At 37.6% G+C, this 25958-nt stretch overlaps 7 non-coding genes across 7 annotated transcripts; 5 read left to right on the top strand and 2 right to left on the bottom strand.

Moving 5' to 3' along the window:
• Nucleotides 1-20: 20 nt before the first annotated feature.
• Nucleotides 21-93, top strand: TRNAM-CAU. Its single transcript has one exon. It is a non-coding gene; the product is annotated as a tRNA-Met (tRNA).
• A 4363-nt stretch (nucleotides 94-4456) lies between these two features.
• Nucleotides 4457-4529, top strand: TRNAV-AAC. Its single transcript has one exon. It is a non-coding gene; the product is annotated as a tRNA-Val (tRNA).
• Nucleotides 4530-6876: 2347 nt separating this feature from the next.
• Nucleotides 6877-6949, top strand: TRNAM-CAU. Its single transcript has one exon. It is a non-coding gene; the product is annotated as a tRNA-Met (tRNA).
• Nucleotides 6950-9174: 2225 nt separating this feature from the next.
• Nucleotides 9175-9247, top strand: TRNAV-AAC. The gene has a single exon. It is a non-coding gene; the product is annotated as a tRNA-Val (tRNA).
• A 5714-nt stretch (nucleotides 9248-14961) lies between these two features.
• Nucleotides 14962-15036, bottom strand: TRNAI-AAU. Its single transcript has one exon. It is a non-coding gene; the product is annotated as a tRNA-Ile (tRNA).
• Nucleotides 15037-18716: 3680 nt separating this feature from the next.
• Nucleotides 18717-18789, bottom strand: TRNAM-CAU. Its single transcript has one exon. It is a non-coding gene; the product is annotated as a tRNA-Met (tRNA).
• Nucleotides 18790-19314: 525 nt separating this feature from the next.
• On the top strand, nucleotides 19315-19387 carry TRNAT-GGU. The gene has a single exon. It is a non-coding gene; the product is annotated as a tRNA-Thr (tRNA).
• The last annotated feature ends 6571 nt before the right edge of the window (nucleotides 19388-25958 follow it).

Raw genomic sequence — 25958 nt, 5'->3', positions numbered from 1 at the left:
AGTATAAGGGGACCTTATCTGCCCTCTTAGCGCAGCAGGCAGCGCGTCAGTCTCATAATCTGAAGGTCCTGAGTTCGAACCTCAGAGAGGGCAGGCTTTTTCTCACATTTGCCTGATGGAAAGCCAAATTCATAAAAAGAAAACTTACATCATCTGCCCTGATAAAAACCAACACAAGGGAAAATTAGCAAATGCTGCCAGATATGCATTTGAAAAATGTTCCAATATTCAATATTCACTCAGGAGGGTGAGATCAGTTTTCTGTTTTGTTGCCCTTCTCAGTAGTTTGGGTGAAATTGTCAAGAAATTCAGATTATACCAGAAAACAAAGCCTATACCATATTTTTGTCTTCTCCATCTGATGGAGGAAGCAGGGGAAATTTCTCTCCCAAATCTGTGCCGAAAGTTCACCCAACTGCAGCTGAGGGGTGGGAAGCATAAATTCATTTATTCTTTTCATCATGCAACAAATATCTCTTGTCAGTGGACTCTTCTGGGTACAGTGATTCAAGAGTGAATAATACCCTCAAATTCCCTTCCTCATGGAGCTACATCCCAGCTGTGAAGGGTGGGAGAACAGACAAGAAGCAAATGAGCAATATGCACAATACGCTAGACGAGGAGCTGTCTGCTGTGGGGTAATCATTAGGCGGTGAAGGGAGACGGGAGAGTGGAGGTGACATGTTCAGCTTTCAGCAGAAGAGTCAGAAAAGTTATCACTTTGAAGATACCTTTATTTTCTCCTTCTTTTATGCTTACTAAACTACTTGTGTCCAGAATTTTTCTAACACAGCTCATTTTCAGTCTTCAAGGAATATTCCCTGTCTATAGACAAGGAAGGAAAACCTGGAAAAAGCTGTAGAGGGGGTGAATGTGATCTGTACTGGACTGTGCTGGCCTTTCCTTCACAACATTCAGCATTTTTGGCTAGTTGGAAGGTGGACTTCCCATCACTGGTTTCTGGACAGAGAGATCCTGATAAAAAGAAAGCCTCTCCACTATTTTATGATTGAATTTTATGGGGTAATTGGCCTGAGGAAAGAGGGAAGGCTGTTGAGGGAGACCTAGAGAGACAAGGTGTACAACAGAATTTGTGGGTCTGAGATTTGAATAACCTGGGTCTGTAAGGGGATCAGAAAGACCTAGAATTTCAAAAAAGAAGAAGGAGAAAGAGAGGAAGAAGAAGAGGAAGAAGGAGAAGTGAAACCAAGCGAATTCTTAGAGAAAACTCAAGAAAGAAGAATAGAAGGATTTGGGACAGTTCTTCCTTAAGGAGGATCCTTACCCATTTGTCCCAATCTAACTATCACAGTACCTGTAAGGACAGTCCAAATCAACACCTTAAGAAATATATCTGCCAAACAATGAAACAATCAGGTGGTATTTAATTTCCAACAAACAACTGAAGATAGAATTTTTCCTCTGTACAGGCAGCTGGAATATGATTAAAAATGGGGGGGGGGGGGAAATACCAGCAGGTAATGCAGGAAATACATTTATCACTGTTAGTGATCTGATTCTAATGAGGTCCAAAAGCAGGAAGAGAAGAGAAAAAGAGCCATGATTCTGCCATGCTGACCTGTAAACAGCCCTTGCAATTTACTTTTCATTGAAAGACTTACCTCTGCTTCAATGTGATCTTAAACATCTACAGACACCAAGAACTCAATGGATGATGCTCTTGGAGACTCTTTGAATGTGTGTTCCTTCAGCGGACTCAACATTTGGTTAGGCCAGTGGCACACAGTCTTGAAATGGGATGGGAAATCTGTTATATTTTGACTCTGTTGTGGGTATTTGGTAACCAGGCTCTGTCTGGGCTAGTTTCCCAGGTGTCCACAGAAGGCCTTTCTTCACCTCTCCACTCCTAATATATCTTTTCATTTTTAGTCTGACTTAATAAGGTGCCTACTTCTTGACAGTCTGTAAATCAAATGTCACTTGGCTACTGAGACCACCTCCCTAGCTAATGTCTCTTATCATGATTTTCAATGTATCACATTAACTTATGCCACCTTTCTCACAAACACTCTGTGTTTTGAAAAGTGTCTTATGAAGTTTTTCTTTTTAAATTGTCTTTCTCTCTTCTAGAATATAAGGATCTTTAGGCTCAAATCATTGTTCTGACCTCACTATATCCTAAATGCCTGGAGTTAAGGCATAAATATGACTTCTGTCTTGAAATGGAAGTAATAGGTAATTAGAGTTAATAGGCAAATTGATATAAATTGATAGTTTAACAAATCATTTTATTACACTTCCAAAGTGCTAATCTCTGCATCTGTGAATTAATTTTGCTCTTTCTTTATGCCTTATTTAATATTTTGAATTGTATTGATGAATGGTAATGTATTTATAATGTATAATTTTAATTTTTCCCGAACAGAATGTTCTACTTTCTAATTAGTGAATAACAGATAAAAACATAAAGGATCACGGGTGTTTCCATTATAATACAGTCACTACTGATAACAGTTTGAAGTTGGGTGAAAACTAGAAAAGAATTAAAAGCATATTTCCTTTTGCTTGTATTTCTTCCAACCATTTTCTTCTACACAAGTTCTTAATTTTCAGTTTCTTTCTCTTCTCCAGCAATGAAGGCCCAAAACATTCCCTCTGTCTCTTCTTCTGGGTGCTGGGATGTAGATAGCTTGAGGATTTGAAGGTTTGTGAGGATTCTTATACCAGATAGACAATAAATCTTTGACATCTCACAGCTTGGAAGCAGGAGGAAGGAAGGGGAGACAGTAGTCATGTTTGAAATGATGACAGTGTAGACAGTGTAGTAGCCTCTTCAGCATAATCAAGTATTTTAAAAATCCTTTATTCTTTGGGGAACCAGTGGCGATATGGTGACATATGTGATTATGAGTGGCAGGATTCCAACTATTTTCCATGATTTTCTTTAAGGGAGTGGAAAGAAGATGATTTCTTATTTACATGTTACCAAAATGACCCCTAGAGGTGGATTTCTGAAGGTTAGTTTGTCCAGAGCTTCCTCACTGAAGATGGGATTATACCACTGCTTTCCCTCAAAAGTCTCAATGAAAGTAGGATCTTTCCTACTGAAAGGCTGAAGAAATCACCATGGTGTTTACAGGGAGATTCCCTCTACCATTTGCTGTCTCTTTGAATGTTTGAGAGAAGGATGGCAACATCTGGGTACTTGGAATACAGGCTAGGAGAGATTAAAAAGGAATGAAAAAATTCTCTTTCAGAACCATGGCTAGAAATTGAGCTAAAATCTTATTAACTTTATGTAAGTTGTTTTTTCTTTTATGGAAGTACTGGGGATTAAACCCAGGACCTCACACATACTAAGAATGCACTCTACTACTGAGCTATATAATCACCTGCTCCCCTGACCCATGCAAGTTGTTTGATTTGGCTTTGCTGCTAATTCAAATATCATTATTCCCATTAGCAAATGAAATTGAAACTAAGAGCTTAACTTTTTTCTGAGGTCACATAGCTACAAGGAGCAAAACCACACACGGAAAGCTGAATATTTTTTTTTTCTATATTAAAAAAAAATGAGCTTTTCCTTTCACATAGCGCATAGTCTCACCATCTCTTTTTTTTTTTTCCATACCAGATCATTCATTTATTCGTTCTTTCATTCATATAACAAAACTTATAAATGAGTGGACTTATCTTTCTTTCATCAAATATTAATTCAAAATCTCTTCTATGTCTACCACCCAGATTCAAGTATTCCTCATGCCTTTGACTCTTTCTGCCTCAAATCTCTACATCCAGTGTCCTGATACATACTTATACTGTAGATTCTTCCTGCACAACCTCTCCAGAGTATTTCTTTCTTCTCATTCACCTATGCCTTCATCCATTCTGTGTTTATGGAGGATATATTCTGTGCCAGTGTACTGGGCTGGAGGTGCAGAAACACTCGTGCTACCGCTAATCTCAGGAGCTGAAAGAATAAACCTCCATCCTTTAATATCTTATAACTTTTTTTCTTTCTCTGCAATTCTAATTTCCCCATTTCCTACTTATTTGGGATTCAAACTTAAAAATCTTTTGCAAAATGTCACCTTGATTACATAAGCCATCTGCGTGGAATTTTTTCAAAGGTTCTTAAGCCTCCCCAGTGGTTTCCCCAGTGTATCTTCCTGTGTCCAGGCCTTTCAGTCACTGGTTCCCGCCATGTCTATTTTATACACACATACAAACACCAATTCTCTCTGTCTCTCTCTCTCTCTCCAAGTGAATAGATATATTTCTGAATACCCTGTGTTCACTCTTCACTTGTACCCCTCAATGTCCGTATTTTTTTTCCTTCATTGTAATAGGATCTCGCGTCTAATTTCCGATGCCTGGAATTGCCTGGAATATTTTGTATTTTTTTAATTGTTCTATCGTATGGTGTAGGTGTGTAACGTCTCATGACCCACCTCAGTAACAATGAAAAAACATCTCAAAATAGTGTAAACTGCGAGTTTCCGTAGTGTAGTGGTTATCACGCTCGCCTAACACGCGAGAGGTCCTCGGTTCGAAACCGGGCGGAAACAATTGTTTTCTTCCGCCTCTCATCAGACAGAAAAATCAGACCACCGCCTCCCTTAAAAGGAACTAGGGCCTCCATGGCCACCCGACTCAATTTTTATATGCCTAAACTCTGATTACTACATTATGTTTTCAATTTATCATCAGAACAATAGCAGAGAGGGAACTATCTGGGTAAAATGATTGACTATTATGTTTCTCTTGAGTTCTTTGAAGTGTGCTTGATGTTTGAAAGTGAAAAGTATTACATTGTCTGATGGAGTTTTCATTGCATCTGCATGTACTATGTACATAATATAAAAGGGTTATGGTAAAGGGACTAAATGGTAATGAGGTTTCTAAATTCAACTTGAATAGTAATTTACTGATTCTCAGTTTACAGTGAAATCTTAAGGATGTATATGGTAATCACTAAAGCACCTACTAACAATGTTAATTAAGCCCGAAGAAGGTGAGAAAAGGAACAAAGAAGAATAAAAATAAGGGAACAAATTATTAACAAACTACTAAACAGTAAATTTATATGTAATCTTACTAATAATAATATTAAGTACATTATTTAAGCACATCAATTAAAAATTAGAGTTTATCATGACGTATTAAAAATAAATATGTTGACCTTAAAAAACTCAAATCAAATGTACTTATAAGTGAGTGTAAATGTTATAAACAAGATTAAAAGTGATATAGGAAATTGAAACTAAAGAATGGAAAGAGACACTGCACAAGCACTAATCAAAAAAGCTGAAGTGGATATATTAGTAACAGAATAGATTTCAAATTTCCAAGTGATAATTGAGAAGGGACATATTTATAAAATGTCAACTCACCAACAAAATAACTGTCCTAAATGTGTATGCCCCTGACCACTGAGCTTCAAAACTCGTAAACCAAAGCTGATAAGCTGAAAAGAAAAATAGAGAAATCCACAATTATCTCAAATGTCAACACTTCTCTCTCATTAATGTTAAATCTAGTAGTTAACAAATCAACAAACACATTGAAGAAATAAGCAATACCATCCACCAATGGATCTAACTGACCTCGTAAAGCAAAATTGTAATGTAGATAGAAAGAAAGGCCAAAGAGTTGAGAGAAAAGCAAGATCATATCAAAACTAAGAAATCAAGAGTGCTCAGAGTGAAACAGAGGGATGTTATGAAAACAGATATTTTCGAAAGGGTTATTTAGCTGTAAATGCTAGGGAGACCGAAAATGGTGAAACCGGAAGTGGAACATCCTTGTCCATATCTATCCCTCCAGCTCCAGAGGTCTGAGTGGTCAGATTCCTTCTGAATCACCTGAGCCTACTGCAGTGCCTGGCACAGAGCAGCTCCCCAGTGAATAGGTACTGAATGAATGGAAAGGAAGTGATAGATTTAAAAGAGTTTCACAAGAAACATGTTCCATATTTGGCAAGACAGTGGATGTGGGTTTTGAAGGAGGAGAATGAGCCAAAGCTGACTTGGAAGTCTAAGCTAAAAGTCCAGAACAGGGGAGGTTGGAAATTATATAGTTTGTATGTTGATGAATGGGCTACTGCGGAGAAGAACAGGAAGTGAGATCATGAGCCGGAGCTGAAAAAAAGATCACAATCTGAAATCTAATAATCTGTTTATCAATTCATGCTTTGCTGCTTAGCAGCTCTGGGACCTTAGAAATATTACCTAACTTCTCTGAGCCTCCATTATATCTGGGAAGTGAAGATTATGATACATAGTTGTTGCCAAATTTCAATTGTACTATATGACATAATCTCCATAAATCTCCATGAATCTCTCAGTGTAACTGTCAGAACAAGGCTAAAAAAAAAACAGGGACTGATTTTTTTGTTTTGTTTTGTTTTGTTTTGTTTTGTTTTTTAAATTTACTTTGTTTTTTGTAGGGAGAATGTATCCAGTCCGGTAGATTCAAGTGACGATATAGAGTTAAGACAGAAAAATATGGACTGTAGACAAATTTGACGAGTATTCATTACTCAGTCAGTGAATAATATTAACTGGGAAACTCCTAAATTTCTTTTTGACATAAGATAGCAAAGAAAGTGTAAGAGTGACTGAAATCTCTGAGGGAGGGGAGGGACAGATCACTGGAAACAAAGAGAGGAAAAGAGAAGCTAAAGACAGGTATGATTGTTCCTGTACTTGCTGGCCAGAGGGTCAATTGCACGGTGTATACTGGAAAGCTGTGGACTCCACCATTTCAGAATGTAGAAACTGTCAGGTTCAGTATTAGCTTATATGAAATGATTTTTTTTAAGGAATATTGATCTTGAAAAGCTGGAAACTGATAGACACGCTTGGAAAATATTATTTTATATTGTAATTAGAATGTAGGAAATTGACGTCATCTGCCTTCTTAGCGCAGTAGGCAGCGCGTCAGTCTCATAATCTGAAGGTCCTGAGTTCGAACCTCAGAGAAGGCAGTTACTTCTCTTTTCCACAGTCTGACTAGCCTAATGTTCTGTTGCTAAAAAGAAAACATATGTAGGTTGCACTATTTAAATAATAAATAAATAAAGTAAAATTAGCAAATGTTGCCAGATAAGCATTTGATAAATAACCCAATATTTGCCCAGGAGGGCGAAATCAGATTTCAAGTTTGTTGCACTTTCCAGTAACGTCAGTAAAATCATTGGCAAAGTAATGTAGATCACACCAGAAAATACATGCTATATCATATTTTTGCGTCTTCCCTTCCATCTGATGGAAGAAGCAGAGGAAATTCCTCTTCCAAATTCGTGCTCTGAGGGTCACCCAATGGCAGTTAAGGAATGGGGAGGTGTAAAATCATTTACTCTTTTACCACGCAACAAATAATTCTTGTTAGTGGACTGTTCTGGGTGCAGTGTATCAAGAGTAAATAAAACCTCAAAATTCCTTCCTCATGAAGCTACATCTATCCATCTTCTTCTTTTAGAAGGACAGGATGCAGGGAGCTTGATGATTTGACTAATGAGGTTTGTGAGGATTCTTATACTAGGTAGAATTTGACATTCTGTGACCTTGGAAGCTGGGAGACAGAGGAGACAGTTGTCACACCTGGCATGCTGACAGTGTAGACAGTGTAGTAGCCTTTTCAGGATAATCAAGTATCTTGAGAACACTTTATTTCTTTGGGGGACCAGTGGCAATATGGTGACATATATGATTATGGATGGTAGGATTCCAACTTTGCCAGTTGATTTTATTTTTAAAACATGAAAAGGAGGTGCTGTTCTGTTTTATTTCTTGTATACATGTTACCAAAATGACCCCCAGAAGTGGATTTCTGATGTTTAGCTTGTCCAGAACTTGCTTCCTGAAGATCAGGCTGTGCTGTTGCTTTTCGTTAAAGGCTCAAGGAAGGGAGGCATGTGCAGACTGTAGAAAGCACCATAATGATTATGGGGAGATTACTTCTTTCCATTTGTTGCTTCTCTGAGCCTTTGAGAGAAGGATGACCACCACTGAGGACTTGAAATACAGGCAATGAAAGAATGAAAAAGAATGGAGGAAAATAAATTCTCTTTCAGCACCATGTGCTAGAAACTGTACTAAATATTTATTAATTTTATGCAAGCTGTTTGATTTAGATTTGCAGTAACTCTAAATATTATGATTCCCATTTTACAGATAAAATTGAAGCTCAGAGGAATTGAAGTATCTTTTTCTTCAGTTTGCATGGCTGTACGGAGCAAAATCAAAAGTAGGAAGCTTTTTTTTTTTTTTTTTTTTTTTTTTTTTTTTAATGTAGGCTTTTCCTTTAACCTTGCGCATAGTCTCATCACTTCTTTTTTTCCAGACCAGTTCATTCAATAATTCATTATTAAAACAAATACTTATCAATGAGTGTATTTATTCCTCCATTCATCAGACATTAATTGAAAATCAATTCTGTGTCTGTCATCCAGGTTCAAGTATTCTATGTGCCTTTGACTCCTTCTCCCTCAAATCTCTATATCGTGTCTTGACACATACTCAAATACTGTAGATCCTTCCTGCACAAACTCTCCAGAATATTTCTCTTTGTTTTCTTCATCTATGCATTCATCCATTCTGTGTTTATGGAGGATGTATTCTGGGCCAGACAGCGTACCGGGTTGGAGGTACTGCAAGACTCATGCTACTGCTAATTCCAGGAACTAAACAAATAAACCTCCATCCCTTAATACCTTATAACTTCTTTTTCTTTCTCTGCAATTCTAGTTTCCCCATTTCCTACCTAGTTAGCATTCAAAATAAAAATGTTTCATAAAATGTTTTGATTTTAAAGCCATGTGTCTGGATTTTTTCAGTTTCTAAAGCTTCTGCAGTTTTTTCCCCAGTGTATCTACGTGTCCAGTCTTTTCAATAATGTTTCCCTCCACATCTATTGTACACACACACACACACACACACATACACACACTCCAGCGTTTAGTCTATTTCTGAACACAGGAATTCTTACCTCCATTCCAGTTACTTCCAGCCTATTCACCCTTCATATTCATCCCCCAATGTCCATATTTCATTTCTTCTCTCTGATAGGATCTCATGTCTCATTTCCAATGGCTCTTGCCTGGAATGTGTTGTATTTTTGTTATTCTCTCATATGGTATAGATATATAACCACTCATGACCCACTTCCACAAGAATCGAATAAATATCTCAGAAATAACTTAGAGCGTGAGTTTCTGTAGTGTAGTGGTTATCACGCTCGCCTAACACGCGAGAGGTCCTCGGTTCGAAACCGAGCAGAAACAACTGTTTTCTTTTGCATCTCATTAGACAGAAAAATCAGCCTACCACCTCCCTTAAAAGCAACAAAGTGGTCATCCCACCTCTGTTTGTTTGTCATTTTGGTTTCGTTTTTAAGCAACAGGTAATTATCCTTAGATAGTCCTGTCTCATTAGCCAACTGTTCTGGGTGAATCTTCCCAACTGGGATGTGTTCTCTTCTGTCCCAGAAAATCGGAAACGTGAACCTTTGGGGTGCCAAACTTTTCCCATTGCGACGTTCTCCTCCTTTCCTTAGCACAAAAATAGGTACCAACCGCTCCTTTGCCTAGGGCGTCTTTGAGGTGTGCCCTTATTCGAGTCAGTCTCCCACTAATGACCTTGACATTTCCTGAAGTTCGGACCACCCAAGAGTGAGTAATGAATTGGAGCGGTACTCTGAAAAAAGGAAGGAAAAACAGGGCCTTGCAGGGGGAATTAGCTCAAGTGGTAGAGCGCTCGCTTAGCATGTGAGAGGTAGTGGGATCGACGCCCACATTCTCCAGCTTTTACTCTCAACTGAGAAGCTCCACATGACAACCACAAATCTTCCAACTCACAGAAAAAAAGGAGAAAATTAGACATTTAATGAATTAGCTATGATCCTAAGAGATATGCCCGGATTGCTATTTTTATTCCTTTTCCTTCCTGCAACTTGGCAGAAATGCGACACAGTCCTGAGAAGCGCAGGGCAGAACAGGGTCAATAAAGCCACAGCTTTCTTGTCTGTGACTGAAACCGAATGCCTTAAGTGACCAGAAAATATCTGGAGAGACATTGGAAAGCAAACACTTGAAGTTATTAGTGAACTCCTGGTTGCACCCGCGAGCAGTGTTATAAATGGTTCTGATCCTAAACAACATACCACTGGCCACTGGATTGCATACACTCCAGAGATCTCCAAATGGTATCGGAAAAGCTTTGGAAATGGATCGGACTTTGAAACCACAACACACTGGTCGCTTCTTGAAATTTGAACACAAGACCATCAAGTGGCCAGCAAAGGCAAGCTTGGCAATATTCTTCATAAGATTTGAACAAGACACAAAGTCTGATGTAAAAATGGCCAGGTTATAATCCAACATTATTCAGCATAAGAAGAATGAAGAAAATCTTTATTAACTTGGAAAAAAGAACCAACAGATAACAATACTGACATGACACAGATTTTGGAATCCTCTGACAAATACCTTGAAGCAGTGATTTTTCAGTGCTTTGAGAGTTAGGGCTGAGAACGCTTTGAAATGAATGGAGTGTTAGAAACTCTTAACAAAAAAAAAAAAAAAAAAAAAAAAGGGATATATAAATCCAAACTGAAACTTCAGAACTGAAAATGTATTAACCAAAATTATGAACAACACCTCAATGGATTGTCTTAATGGCAGAAAATGATTGAGAAAAAGTCAGTGAATGTGAAGATAGAACAATAGTAACTATCTAATCTAAAAATGACACAATGAAAAGTGTATTTTGAAAGATGAACAGAGCCTCAGGTACAAATTGGAAAATAGCAAACATCTTGTATTCACATCACTGTAGACACAAAACAAGAAAAGAATGAGAACCTTAAAAATGGGAATTTTTTTTGAATTATTAGTGGCCAAAAACTTTCCAAATTTGGCAAAAGATCTAAACCAGATTCAAAATGTTCAGTAAACTTCAATAAATCCGCAGTCAGACATACCACTATTAAACTGCTGGAAACAAAAGGGAAATTTTTCTTGAAAGCAGCCAGAAGAAAACTCCAATCTGAATGGTTTTGGATTCCTCATCAGAAATCATAGAGGCCATAAAGAAATGATATGACTATATTAAATACTGAAAGAAAAGACCAGAATGCTAATATAGCAAAATATTCACACAAAAAGGTAAAAAATATATTTTGATTTGAAGTTAAACTGAGAGAATCCATTGCTAGCAGAAGTGCTTAAAAAAAAAAAAAAGTAAAGTTCTGAGACAAGAAAAATGATACCAGAAGGAAATTTAGAATAGCATGAATGAATGAACAATAGCAGAGATAGGAAATATCTAGGTAAATATGACAGACTGTTATTCTCTTGAGTTCTGTAAAGTATGTTTGATGTTTGAAAGTGAAAATTATAACATTATCTCATGGAGTTTTTATTGTATCTACATGTACTGTATATATAACATAAAGGGGTTATGGCCAAGGTACCTAATGGTGGTGATGTTTCTAAACTCAACATGAATGGTAATTTATTGATTCTAAATATATTGTGAAATTTTAAGGATATGTATGGTAATCAAGAGACTACCTACTAACAATATTTAAATAAGCCAAGTGAAGGTAGGAAGAAAATGTAACAAAGAAGAATGAAAAACAAAGGGAACAAACCATTAATAAATTATTAAATAGTACATCTATATGCAAACTTATTAATAATAATATTATGTGAGTTTCTTATAGTCAGTATATTTATTTTTAATATATTCTGACAATCTAGACACATCAATTAAAATCAGAGTTTGTCAGAATGTATTAAAAAATATGCTAACCTTAAGAAACTCATTTCAAATGTAGTTGTGTGTGAGACTAAAATTTAAATACAAGATTAAAGTTATATAGGTGATTGAAAGTAAAGAATGAGAACAGAGACACCACACAAGGATTAATTTTTGAAAAAATTGCTGAAGTGGTTATATTAGTATCAGATAAAGTAGATTTCAAAGCAAAGAAAATTTCCTGGTGTAAAGATAGAGGTTACATAATTATAAGGCATCAGCTCACCAATGAAATAACTATTCTAAAAGTATAGAGCTTTTAGAATAGAAGCTGACTAGAGCTTCAAAACTCATAGATAAAAGCTTATAAACCTGAAAACAAAAATAGAAAAATCCACAGTTACCATTACACATGTCAACACTCCTCTCTTATTAATTGACAGATCTAGTAGACAACAAATCAACAAACATATTGAAGAACTAAACAACACTCTCCATCTGTGGATCTAATTGACCTTTTAAAGAAAAATATCACAAAGTAGATAGAAACAAGTGTCAAAGAGTTGAGATCATATCAAAACTGAGAAATCAGGAATTGTTGGAGTGAAGGAGAAAAAAAACTTTTTGAAAGTTGTTTACCAGTAAATGCCAGTGAGACTGAAAGTGGTGAAGCCGGAAGTGGAACATCCTTGTCCATATCTATCCTTCCAGCTCCAGAGGTCTGGGTGGTCAGGTTCCTTCTGAATCACCTGAGTCTACAGCAGTGCCTGGCACAGAGCAGCTTCCCAGTGAATATGTACTGAACGAATGGAAAGGAAGTATAGATTTAAAAGAGATTCACAAGACTGATGTTCAGTATGTGGCAAGACAGTGGATGTGGGTTTTGAAGGAGGAGAATGAGCCAAAGTTGACTTGGAAGTCTAAGCCCAAAAGTCCAGAACAGGGGAGGTTGGAAATTAGATAGTTGGTGTGTGGATAAATGGGATACTGTGGAGAAGAACAGGCAGTGAGATCATGAGCTGGAGCAGAAAAAAAGATCACAATTTGAAATCTAGTAATCTGTTTATCAATTCATGCTTTGCTGGTTAGCAGATCTGAGACCTTAGAAACATTACTTAGTTTCTCTGAGCCTCCAACATAATCTGGAAAATACAAATTATATACATAGTTGTTGCCAAATTTCAATTGAACTATATGAAAGTATCTCTGTAAATTTCTTAGTATCATTTAGTGGTACATAAGATTGGGGGAAAAATGGAAGTTTTTTTGGTTAAGTTTAGTTTGTGGTTTTTTTGAATCAGGAATGTCTCCAGTCATGTCTGTGCAAGTGGTGATGCAGAGTTAAGACGGAGAAGTATAGACTGTATATAAATTCACTGACAAATTCACTCAGTCAGTGAACTAATATGAACTGGGCACCTCCAAGCTTCTTTTGAACATAGCGTACCAAGGGAAGTGTAAGAGTGACTGAGATTTCTGAGGGAGGGAAGAGGCTGATCATTGGAACATAAGAGGGAGAAAGAACAACAAAAGACAGGTACAGTTGTCTCTGGTCCTGCAGGCAGAGGGTCCAATTACTGGAAGAATACTGCAAAGGTGTAGACTCCATCATTTCTTGATGTGGTATCCTTCAGGTGCCGAATTGGCTTATGTGCAGTGATTGTGTTCTTTAAATGCTGGAAACTGATAAGGCAGTTGTGTTTGGAAATAAGATTTTATATTTTACTTTGAATGTGAGCAGGTCATAAAATTTTCCTCTCTTAGTGCAGTTGGCAGCATATCAGCCTCATAACCTTAAAGTGTGGATCTTAAATTTTGCAGAGGGCAGGTTTTCTTACTTTTCACAGTTGATGTAACATGAGATTGCTCTATGTAGTATGTTCAAAAGAAAGGATTGGAAATAGAACACAAAATAAAAGCAGCAAAAAACAAATTTTAAAAAACCCCAAATCAGTAAACCATTTGTAGTTTGTCCCAATCCCCACTGAGAATGGTTAAATCACTTCCCAGTGGTTTGATAATATGTGTGATGAAGAAATTTAGATTTCTAGAAATGCCAGAAACTACAAGGTATATCCTATAATTGATCTTCCTCACCATCTGATGAGGGAAGTAGGGGAAATTCCTCTTCCAACTTTGTGTTTTGAGGGTAACTTAATCTGTAGTTTTGGGGTGAAGGAAGTGTAAAATCATTCATTCATTTATTTATCTAACAAGTTTTTCTTCGGCACATATCCTTTTGGGAACTGTTCTAGGTGCATTAATTCAAGAATGGGAAAACACACACACACACACACACACACACACAGACACACACACACACAGACACACACACACACACACACACACACAAAATTCTCTTCTTGTAAAGTTATATCCCAGGTGAGAAAATAAAGAAATAGACAAAAAGCAAATAAGAAAAAAATGAATAATAAGCTAGGTAATGTTTGCTATGGGGTAACAGTTAGTCAGTAAAGATGATCAGGAGTGTAGAGGTGGCATGTTAGCTTTGAAAGGAAGAGTCAGAAAAATTTTTACCTTGAATATACCATTTAGTCTCTTCTTGTTTGCTGGGATCCTTGCCCAAAGCTTTCCTAACACTTTCACTAAAGTAATTTTTACACATCAAGGCAACTGGGGGTTATGAAAGCTTTTTTGCCATAAAACAGATGGGCACCAGGGAGAAGATAAACCCAGAAGATGGTTTTTGGTCTAATATCCAGTTGGACAAGCAAAGGGTAGTGAAAGGCTCAATGTTCTGTATGGGATATTTCCTTAAGTCCAGTATTTCTGGAATCAAGTGTGAGAAGAGAAAAGAAAAGACATAGAGATGAAGAATGGGGCAGAGGCAAGGGCCTGAGTCGCTCTGAAATGCTTTAGCTAACCCTGCTCATGCCAAGGACAGCCCTGTGGGAAGTAAGCAGATGCATAACCAGAAAAATGCATCTCAGGAGCTAGTCATGGCTAAGAAATATTTTAACACCTTGAGGAAGAGATGCAAAGCCCAGGTCGTTATGCCTGTGTTTCTGTTTTTCAACGTTGTTCCCCGATTCCAGTTTCCTTTTGGAATCTCGAAGAGCTATTAAGTTCCCTTCAATCATCTGATCCTCCAAAGACACAACACCAGAAGCACAAATCCACTCTATATCACTTCAAGATTAATCGGCACATTAATTTACATTCTTTTCTTAGGGTTTTTATAACAGCGTTATCAAGTGAGTAGGCGCAAAAGTACATGTGGCTCATACGGGGGTCGAACCCGCGACCTTGGCGTTATTAGCACCACACTCTAACCCAGCTGAGCTAACAGGCCTGACACCCCCAACACTTCTCTATATTTGGCTGGATATTTAAAGATGAATGTTATTTCAATCATCAAAGAAAGTTTTTTCCTCAAGTTCATCTCAGAGCTTGAAAGAAGTTACAATCCATGATTTGTTTTAAGCCTAAAGTTTCAGCTAAAGTTTCTGCAGAAGGGAAGTTCAATTATCAAAATTTCAGATGCCTGCTTAGGTGTTTTATGATGTTGGGTTTTCATGAATAATTTATTTAAAATGGAACCTCACCATCTTTCACCCTGTCTCTCTGGTGCTTCTCTTCCTCCTTTTTACTTTGCTTCCATTTCCTCCTGGGTGACCCTCGGAAAACTGACGGAAGGTGAAGTTACCGCCACTAGCTCTCCACCAGCTGTCAAGGCAGATGTAAGTCGCCCACCCAGGCTCCTCCGCACGTTGGTTTCTAGCACAGTTCCCACTGTGTTCTCCACTCATTTCCCCCTAAAGGGAGTATTTGGTTCCTCCCGCTTCCCATTTTTAGTTAATTTGGGAACATATTCCCATACTGCTATTTGAAAAAGACCCTTTAGATAAATACGTTTCATTGCAGTCTTTGTGTATGTGTTTCTTTTCTTCTTCATGAAACAAATTTAGTCGATTGACACCTTTTGCACAAAAAGACTCAGCTTTGAATTTCCGACTCATGACCTTGAGAATGACTCGCTAGGAGCTCCACGGATCTGTCTGTCTGACCAGGTTGATACTTTCTGCTCCAAAGATCAGACCTAATTTCTCCTCCGCCTTCTGTGCTTCCGCCTAGCAGGCCATTTCTCCCGTAGAGAGAATAGCGGTTCCTAAGGGATTCTTTTTTGGAAAGTGTCTCGGATCCCCTCCTAATATGGTTCACAGCATGCTCCGTCAATAGAGTGGTTGAATCCCCAGGGGTACCCACGGTAGCTATGTATTGCATTGTTGAATAAATAAGAGTCGCAATCCACTGCTTTGCTTTATATTACAAAGTTCAGCCTCCGTGCCTGGACCATTATGCTAATATCCTGTTTCTTCTCCTCGCTATTCGACTTGACTCTCACGTCTCCTCAATCCATTTTTCACGGGGTTGGCCTGTCTTTCTGCCTCATTCCTGAAATTCTGTCCACTGACTCCTCTCTGCAAACTGATCCTTGATAATGTTCCTTCGTGCGGTATTTCCTCCACCCCACCCCCGAGTTTCCGCGCTTTGCACTGTAGAGAAATGCCTTTCCGTGAGGTAGCTGGAGGTGTCCTCCGCAGAGAGTTATTTTGAACATAGCCTTGAGTAGAGAAAACGGAAAGGAAAAAAGGAAATAAGGCTGTCAGAAAATGGCTTGAGAAAACACACATTCTCATTATACCTTTTTTTCTGATCTCAAAGCCAGAGTCCCCAGAAGGGGAAGAAAGAAATCACTGCGGAAATTTCCGAGGTTATTGTGGTTAGAAAGCAGAGCACTAAGATCACTGTGCGCCACTAGAAACGGGCGAGCAACATTTTGCTCCTACTCTTTTGTTGTAATAGTGAGAAATGTAAACACTGCACGAACTTGGGTGAGGGGGGCGAGATGAGAGTATTTCCGGTATGGCAAATTCCCATGGATGTTTCAGAAACTTCGAAGAGCCCTGCATTTTGCTGCATTTCCTGATCATCATTTGTTTCCCAGAGAATTTCCTCCATGCAAGAACATGATGCAGAGGAAAACTCTTCCTCTCTTCGCCTCCAAATTTTGAACTTGATGACTGACCAGAGCGACCATCTTATCCCCACACCAGCCAAGTCCCTTAGAACATGAAAAGTTTAAAACAGGCATTTTCAAGTCGTCAAGAAAAGAAATATCTTTCAGCCTGAATGCAGAGACTAGCAGCTGCTGCGAGGTCCCATTCCACAAGCCATCTGCCTGGGACACCCGCGGAATTCTTGCGCGGTCATTGAACACCCATGCTCTCCTTCATCACTAGAGAGGCTTTGGAGGACACAGTTTCGAGGATCCAGAAGAGACCCTGAGCCTTTTACATCCTGGAGAAAAACAGGAGAGTCCCGGAGAGGAGTTCACAGTTCGTGGCATTGCGAGCAATAGGACGTGACACCTGAAAGACATGATCATTTTCTAATTTCCTCAGACTATTTGAGGTATGCTGAGAGATCATCAGTTTGAGGTTTTCTCGAGGACCATCTCTTTCCCAGGGCCGCTTTCATGTCCTGAGCATCAGCCACAGAAATCTTGGGATATGTGGGGCTTGGGCTCAAGTTGAAGAAGGAGAAAGGCTGTGAGGGAGAGCCCCAATGCTCAGTCCTGCTCAGTGAATTCCTTCTCCTGACTGCTTTGATCTTAATAGATTCTGAGAAGATGATGGGCTGGAATTGCTTCTAGGTATTTTCTGCTATGATGTTTCTGCATATTTGTGTCTATCTCCAAGAGTCTCTAAAAACAAAAGAGAAAAAACTATCCTGGTTTTGTGTGTGTTACACAAGATACCGGCCTCTTTGTTTCCTTTTATAACTTTGAATGTTTCTAAAATTATTGCTCAGGACCTGCATTACCAGTTGAAGTACAGAGTCACAGACGACGTTGATGGGATCCCGGGCAAATGGGTAAAAGGACAGACTTCCCAACACTCTCTTTCTTCCCCTCTTCCTGTGTGAATTCATTTTCTATAAATTCCATTGAGTGTCATAACTTTCCTTTGCCCGGATCTCCAGCTCTTTGTAATCCCCTCCCCAAGCCGGAATCTCCTGAGACCTTAGACCCGCAAGTTCTCTCTCATCTAGCTTCTCTAGGTCCCTGTCATTGGCCTTTCTTATTTCCCAGGTTAGATCCCCACGTAAATCCCAGATCCAGTTAGCGGAGAGGTCTGGTCACCATTAAAATTAAGTTTTCTTGGCTTCTGTAACAGAGGATTGGGACCCACCTGACATACAGCACAGCGCATTGCTGAGGTGAAAAATGACCAGCTCAGCCTCGCAAAGACCTTCTTCCTCTTTGAGCATCTCTGGACGCTCGGAGATCCTCCATCTCTCTTCCACTGTTTGCCTCCACTAGTACAAAATTGGAGTGTCAGTTAAGACATCGCGAGCCTTATCAGGTGTGGAACTATACGGGGGGCGGGAGGGGGATCAAAACTCCGATTTACTACACTTCCAATATTTCAATGTCCAATATTTCTCTGTCATCTATGGGCTCATAGAAGTTTTAAAGACTCACCCTTGCCCCCCACCCCAAGTCAGTGTTTTCTAGATCTATGTTGAGCTATAGTCAACAGGGAAATTGCGGCTACCCATCAACAGGGTAAGGAGATGCTCAGCTGGAGAATGTGGGCGTGGATCCTGCAGGCTCCAGCCTGCGAAGGTGGTGATGTACAATTGCCACGGCTGTTTTGAGCGTGTAGTTATTTCGGGCCAGCAGTTTTATGCTCCTACCTGGCTTTTCAGGACTACGCTGGACCCCCAAGACTCACAGCCAGCAGATGGAGTGTCTCCAGAACCCCTCAGGGAAACAGCCATTGTGCGGAGCCAGGAGTGGGTATCTAACGGGGACCAGAAGCGGTTAGCCTGAGAAAGCTCTGGTCCGGACACAATTTCACTGTTTGATACTTCAGAACAGAAGTAACTTCGTCCCAGAGGTAAATAAGTACAGAAGCAAATACCAGGAATACGAACATACATAAGAGAAAGGAAAGAAAAAAGACATGCCCTCTCTGAGGCTCGAACTCAGGACCTTCAGATTATGAGACTGACGCGCTGCCCACTGCGCTAAGAAGGCGTTGAAAACGCACCCTTCGCCATACTATAAAGAAATTATCTAATTTCTTTCCCCGAAAAGGACTACATTCTAGATTTTCAATTTCCTTGGTCCAGAGTTACTGGTTATCCAAGATATGTCCAAATATCTGGATTCCTTTTTAGCCCCGCGCTCAAAAGAGCTTCATACCTGGAAACTAGTGTATCCACTGAACAACTGTGTATCCACTGAACCTCTGGCTGATATTTTCCTTCTAATTTTCTGTTCATCTGGATCTTCGTTCCCTCAGAGATGTCAGTCGATTTTTGTTTTAAACCGTCCATAGTCTCCCCAGTTGTAATAGTAGACTCTCACCAAACAGTAGTTAAATGAATATACAGTTCCCAAACTTACCTACAGTCCACACTTTCGTGTCTTAATTTAAATCTACACTTCCACCTATGTTGCCTGAGATATTCCCCTCAAAACATCACAAACTCATTTTATAAGTCTCCATGTTTTCTTCACTTCTATGTACAAAAAATTCTGTTCCATTCTATCAAAGTAGGAGGATATAGCTCAGTGGTAGAGTGCATACTTGGTATGTATGAGGTCCTGGGTTCAATCCCCAGTTCCTCCACTAAAGTGAATAAGTAAATCTGACTACCTACTCCCCCCGACCCTTGTCCTGCAAAAAAGATTCTATTCACTCAGTTTCATCTAGCCCAATTTTTTGCCATAATTCTATATATCAGAATTATAGAAATGTAATTTTATATATCATTATTCACACTTTACTGATGAAACTGAGACCCAGTAGAAACAGATTCACAGCTGCTAAATGGCAAAACCAGATGTTGAAAGCAGATTTTGCTGATTCCAAAAACTGCTTTCTTCACTTTAGATTATGTTCTTTCCATCATTTCCCCCCATATTTCCACATTCACTCATTATACAAATATTTATAGAATTATAAATTCTTCAGTCCATTCAACAGACACTAATTCACAACCTGCCACGTGCCTGGCACCTGGGTTCAAAACTTCCAAGTCAACCTTGGCCTTTTGTCCCTCAAATCTTCACAAATACGTTAGATCATCAGTTCTCAAAGTGTAGTGCCCAGACCCATGGAGGTTCTGAGATACTTTCAGGATACCTGTGAGGCAAACAATATTTTTGTAATAATATCAAGGCTTTATTTGCTATGAAAAAATATCTGATGGTGCACAACAGAGCACAACAGAGCACAAAACTGCTGGTCCCTCCGATCTGTCAAGGCAGTGACATCAAGTGATACTAACAGCCATTGTGTCCATCTGCCATACACTCAGAAGAACGAAAATGTATTTTACTCAAGAATATCCTTGACAGAACAGTAAAAAATATTTTTTTTATTAACTCTCACCCTTAAGTACATGTCTTTATAATAACGTGTGTGAATAAATGAGAAGTGCAGAAAAAGCACTTCAGCTGTGCACCAAAACAGATAATTGTCTTTAAGAAAAGCAGTTGGGTGACTTTTGAGCTATGAGCTGTTCTAGCTGTGGTTTGTTTATTTGTCTCATGGGACTCCATTTTTATTTGAAAGAAGTAACAGAAAAAACTATAATATATTCAGACACTTTATTGAAAATAAAAAGAATTCAGCCTGTCACTTCAAAGAAAATAATTGACAGAATTTGTTTGCAATGATAAAATATTAGGCTTCAAGTGAAAATTAGCATTTAGGAAACTTCATGCATTGTAGTTTCCCAATACTTTGAGATGTTTCTGATGAGATTGGTGATGTTATTAATGAATGTTCTTTTCTGTATTTCTTTGATATCGTATGCTGAAATGTTTCAGCGCTTGGAAAGGCTAAACTTCTCAGTGGACCAACTTCTTATCAAATCATGCATGGGTAAAAGATCCTTTCAAAGTTAGTAATAAGGTTTCAGATTCCACATTACTACCAACCCTAAGAAGGTACTACCTGTCAAGTTTTGGTATAAAATCAAAGAAGGACATCCACAGTTACCTGAAAAGGCCATTAAAATACTGTTTCCTTTTCTAACAATATATCTTTATGAAGCCAAACTTTCTTCATGTGCTTAAAACATTATATTTCAACATTTTGAATGTAGAAAGAGAACTTAAAATCTGTCTTCTATTAAGGCAGTCATTAAAGAGAGTCATAAAATACATTGTTATTTTTCATAAAATTATATTACTTATAATAACATCTAATAGATTGATCCTTGTTATTAAAAATAACAAATAGACATTTTTTAATTTGCAGTTTTAAATTTTAGCATAGTAAATATTGATAGATATAATTCACAAAGATCTTTGTGTTTCATGATAATTTTTAAGAGTGTAAAAAGTTCTGACACCAGAAAGTTTTGATGACCACTACAGTAGATTATTTATACAGAACCTTTCTTGACTCTCCCTCTTTCTTTTCATTCCATTATTCATTCTACTCATAATTATTGAGGACCGGTTCTGTGCCAGGCACTGTACTCGATTGGGGATTCAGAGGGAATTGGGCAACCCTTGATCTCAGGAGCTGACAGGATAGAACAAGGCCCAGGTCCCACACTCTCAAACTTCCTCATTCTTACAGCTAAAAACATCCTCCTAAATATTTCATTTTGATAATATAACCCTGGTCTGGTGTCTCTTTGAGTCTTAACTGCCCATTCTATTAAGGACACCAGTCAGACTAGATTAGGGCCCATGAGTTGCTTAGGAATCTGTTTGCCTGTCTTTTGGTCGAAACATCCAGTTTAATTTTGTTGTGGCCTCAGCACGTTGTCTATATAAGGATTATGAATTATTTGGGATTAAATTTATGCCAAAGAGAGCCATATTTTCATAAAAGTACCATGGTACACTTAAAAAGAAAGTATATTCTACAGTTATGATTTATAATATTTTATACATGTTTACTAGATAACTTCATTAAGCAGACATTTCAAATCTCATCTTACTAATTATTTATTTAACAAATATCTTTCAATTTTATATTATGTGTATTGGTGCTTACTTTTTGTAAGGGCATAGAAACTAACTTAGTATTCTATTTTCCTGGTAAATTGTTCTATTTTTACTATGCTTTTCTCTAGAAAATGTTTTAACTAAATATTTAGTTTTGTCTCTGACATAATATTTTATGTCTTCAGCTTTTTTTTTTAATTAGACAAACAGCTTTATTGATAGATGAGGAGAGCCAAGCTCTCTCCTCTCCTTCCCCACCCCACCTTTGCCGTGATCCCAGAAGCCTTCACCGTGATCCCAGAAGCCTTCACTTCAGGATAAGGTCGTCCAGGTGGTCCCGAAGCCTAAAAGTTCACCAGCTGTCTTTTTTTTTTTTTTTTTTTAGGATTGGCCAGGTAGAATTTTCCAACCTTAAACTTTCAAATTTCAAAGTCTTAATTTTTAAGTATGGCTCCTGTAAACAGTATATATGGCTTTTAAAAAAATTAATCTAGCCTGAAACGAATTCTCTTTTATTAGAGAAGTTAAGTTCATTTATATTAATTGTGATGTTATTGTATTTGTGTCAAGCATTTCACTATGCCTTTCTCTTTCATTCCTGTCCACATTTTTATTGATGTTTTAGCTTTTCTTATTAAATATTTTTCTCTATCATTAGGCAGTAATAAGCTCTATGTCTATTATTTTATCCACTTGCTTAGATATTTTAATACAACCATTTTGTATAATAGATAATAGTGTTGTTCAATATTTCAAACTATTGCTGAATAAAAGAAAATTTTCAAGAAACATGTATGTTATTTTTTGTCCAATATTTTAGTTCTGCTATACTTTCCAAAGTATAATTCAGCATTTTTTTCAAGAAGTTAACATATGTTTATATTTACTCATGTATTTATGTGTTTTCTCACCATAACTTGCATTGCAAATCTGACAGAATGCAAATCTTTGTCATTTTTGTTTATGGATTTGTCCAAAGAGTCGAGAACAATGTCTCTGAAAATATTTGCTGAAGAAATATATCTATAAAAATTTCCTTCTTTCTATATTATATTCTTGAGATTTCCTTTATTGAGGGTCATTGTGGGATAAATTCAAATTTTCTTTTGTCTTTTGATATCTTTATGTCAATACCATCCTTCAAAAAAAAGATTCACTAAATAAAATTTCAGCTGAATAGCTCTTTTATTTCTTCAACTTGAAAATCCTATTAAGCTATTTTCTAGCTGACAATGTCACCTTAGTAGGCAATCTGTTTTCTATTTTTTTAAGGATTATTAGTCTCTAGTGCCGCTTTAGCACTTTTTTCCTTTTCCTTTTCTTCTTCTTCTTTTACTATGATGTAACTAGTTATGGATTTCTTTTTATATTTCCAGATTTTGGTGAATTGACCTTCTTGACTCTTTCCCTTCCTATAAATCTTGAATTTACAGGTCAAAAGATTTTAGGTATTATGTGTTCAGTTTTTTATTGTGGGTCCCATACCCAACCTCCTCTCCTCATAGATAGACGTTATTGCAATTGTCACTGAATATGCCAGTGTTCAGTCAGATGACCATCCTTGATAATCAGCAGAAAGGAACTGATGGAGGCATAGCCAAGCGTTAGAAATGTCTGAATATTAAAGAGCATTAACTTATTGCTTAAGATGAAAGTAATAAAACCCTCCCAGATTTTATTACCATCAGAAGCAGCCTCCTAAAAATGAATAGCAAGTATAAATTCCAGAGCTTCAGATTATAATGCTGGCAAGGGGTGATATCAGCAAGATGGCAAAACAGAAAGCCACAGACCTTGCTCCCTGACAGAGACGTCAACCAACACCATTGATACTGTTGACATCAGTATATGATCCAAAAAGCCTTTATGAGAGCTCCTAAATCAGTTAAGAAACCACAGTGCCCCAAGCAAGTGCAAAGCCAAGAACAGCTGCATTGAAATGAATAAATAAAGCCATTGTATTCCACCCATTATAAACTTTCCTCCAAGCTGACAGAGCTCAGTGAGAGCAGAAAAAAATGCCCAACTTATTGCTTCTCTCTTGGAAAGGAAAGAGCAGAATGGAAGATATGTCCAACATTTTGGGTGGAGAGGGTGGGAGGATGCCCAAGGGACTGGTTTCTGTCTCACCTGACTAGGAGCATTGACAGGAAACCATCAAACTTCAGATGCCTGGGGGCCACTGGGAACAAAGGAGAGCTTGGCAGCTTGTAGCAGAATCACAGTACCTGCAACACCACAGATAAACACCAGAGGGAGCAAGAAATTATGAGCTCTGGAAAAAGGAACAGACAAACCTCTCTAACTGGGAAATTACATGCACAGTGTCAGAGAAGACCTCGGAGAGGTCTTCAGAACCTCTACCCAGGCTGATTAGTGAAGGTTTTCCCCTGTGCAAAGTCAATCTGTAAAAGCTGGGAGAAGTGGCTATTTTTTAAATGCCCAAGTCCCAGTAAAAAAAAATAAAGCATATGAAGAAACAGGGAAATGTGATGCAATCAAAGAAGAAGTATCTCCAGAATCAAACTCTAAAGAAATAGAGCTTTATGAATTACCTGTCAAAGATTTCAAAATAATCATTTTAAAGAAGCTCAATGTGCTAAAACAGAACACAATAGACAACTAAATGAAATCATAAAAATGATAATATCAACAAAAAGGTGCAAACTATTTAAAAAATAGAAATTCTGGAGCTAAAGAATGCCGTAATTGAATTTTAAAAATTCGTTATAAGGATTCAACATTAGACCTGATCAAGGAGAAGACAGAACTAGTGAACTCAAAGACATGCCCTTTGAAGTGATTGAGCTAGATGAGCAAAAAGGGGGGAAATGGAGAAAAGTGAGAAAAGTCTAAGGGACTTATGTGACATCATCAAACAGACTGAAATATGGGAGTTCCAGTAGGAGAGAGAGAGAAAGAGGCAAAGAGTTTATTTGATGAAATATGGCTAAAAACTTCTCAAAACTGAGAAAGGAAATGGATATTCAAATTTAAAAAGCTCAAAGGACTCCAACTAGGATGAACCCGACCCACACTAAGACACATTATAGTCAAATTGTCAAAAGTCAAAGATAAAGAGAGACTCTTGAAAGTAGCAAAAGTAACTCCTCATGCACAAATGAATGCTCATAAGATTATTAGTGGATTTCTCAGTAGAAACATTACAGCCCAGAAGGGAGTGGGATGGTATGTTCAAAGTACTGAAAGAACTAATAAATGAATTCAGTTAAGTTGCAGGATACAAAATCAACATGCAGAAATTAGTTGCATTTCAATACACCAACAACAAGCTAACTGGAAAAAAATTTTTTTAATGTTAAATAAATAACATCAAAAAGAAGAAAATACTCAGGAATAAATTTAACTAAGGAAGTGAAAGACCTATACACTGAAAATTACCATTGATGAAAGAAACTGAAGAAGACATAAATAAATAGAAAGATATTTCTGTTCATGAATCAGAAGAATTGATACTGTTAAAAGATCCATGCTACCCATAGCCATCTACAGATTCAATGCAACCCTTACAAAATTCCAATGGCATTTTTCACAGAAATAGAAAACACAGCCCTATTCATATGGATCCACAAAGACCCCAATAGTCAAAGGAATTTTGAGGCAGAAGAACAAAGTTAGAGGCATCAAAATTCCTGACTTCAAGATTTATTACAATGCTATATTAACCAAAACTGTTGTACTCGTGTAAAAAACACACATAAACCAATGGAACAGAATAGAGAGCACAGAAATAAGGCCACAAATATATGTTCAACCAATATTTGACAAGAGGGCCAAGAATATTCAATGAGGAAAGCATAGTGTCCTCAGTGAATGGTGTTCGGTAAACTAGATATTAATATGCAAAAGAAGAAAAGTACCCTTATACCACTCAAGAAATCTAACAAATTGGATTAAAGGCTTAAATATAAGACCCAACAACTGTAAAACTACTAGAAGAAAATGTAGAGGAAAAGGTTCTTGATATTGGTCTTGGCAATAAACTTTTGGATATAACACCAAAAACATAAGCAACAAAAGACAGTCTCTTCAGCAAATGGTATTGGAAAAACTGGACAGCAGCACGTAAAACAATGAAGCTAGAACATTCCCTTACACCATATACAAAAATCAACTCAAAATGGATCAAAGACTTAAACATAAGACAATATACAATAAACCTCCTAGAGGAAAACATAGGCAAAACATTATCTGACATACATCTCAAAAAT

The sequence above is a fragment of the Camelus ferus genome, chromosome 20, assembly GCF_009834535.1.
Source record: "Camelus ferus isolate YT-003-E chromosome 20, BCGSAC_Cfer_1.0, whole genome shotgun sequence".
Classification (NCBI taxonomy): Eukaryota; Metazoa; Chordata; class Mammalia; order Artiodactyla; family Camelidae; genus Camelus; species Camelus ferus.
Note: the sequence above shows the minus strand (reverse complement) of the source record. Positions and strands in the feature narration are given on the sequence as shown.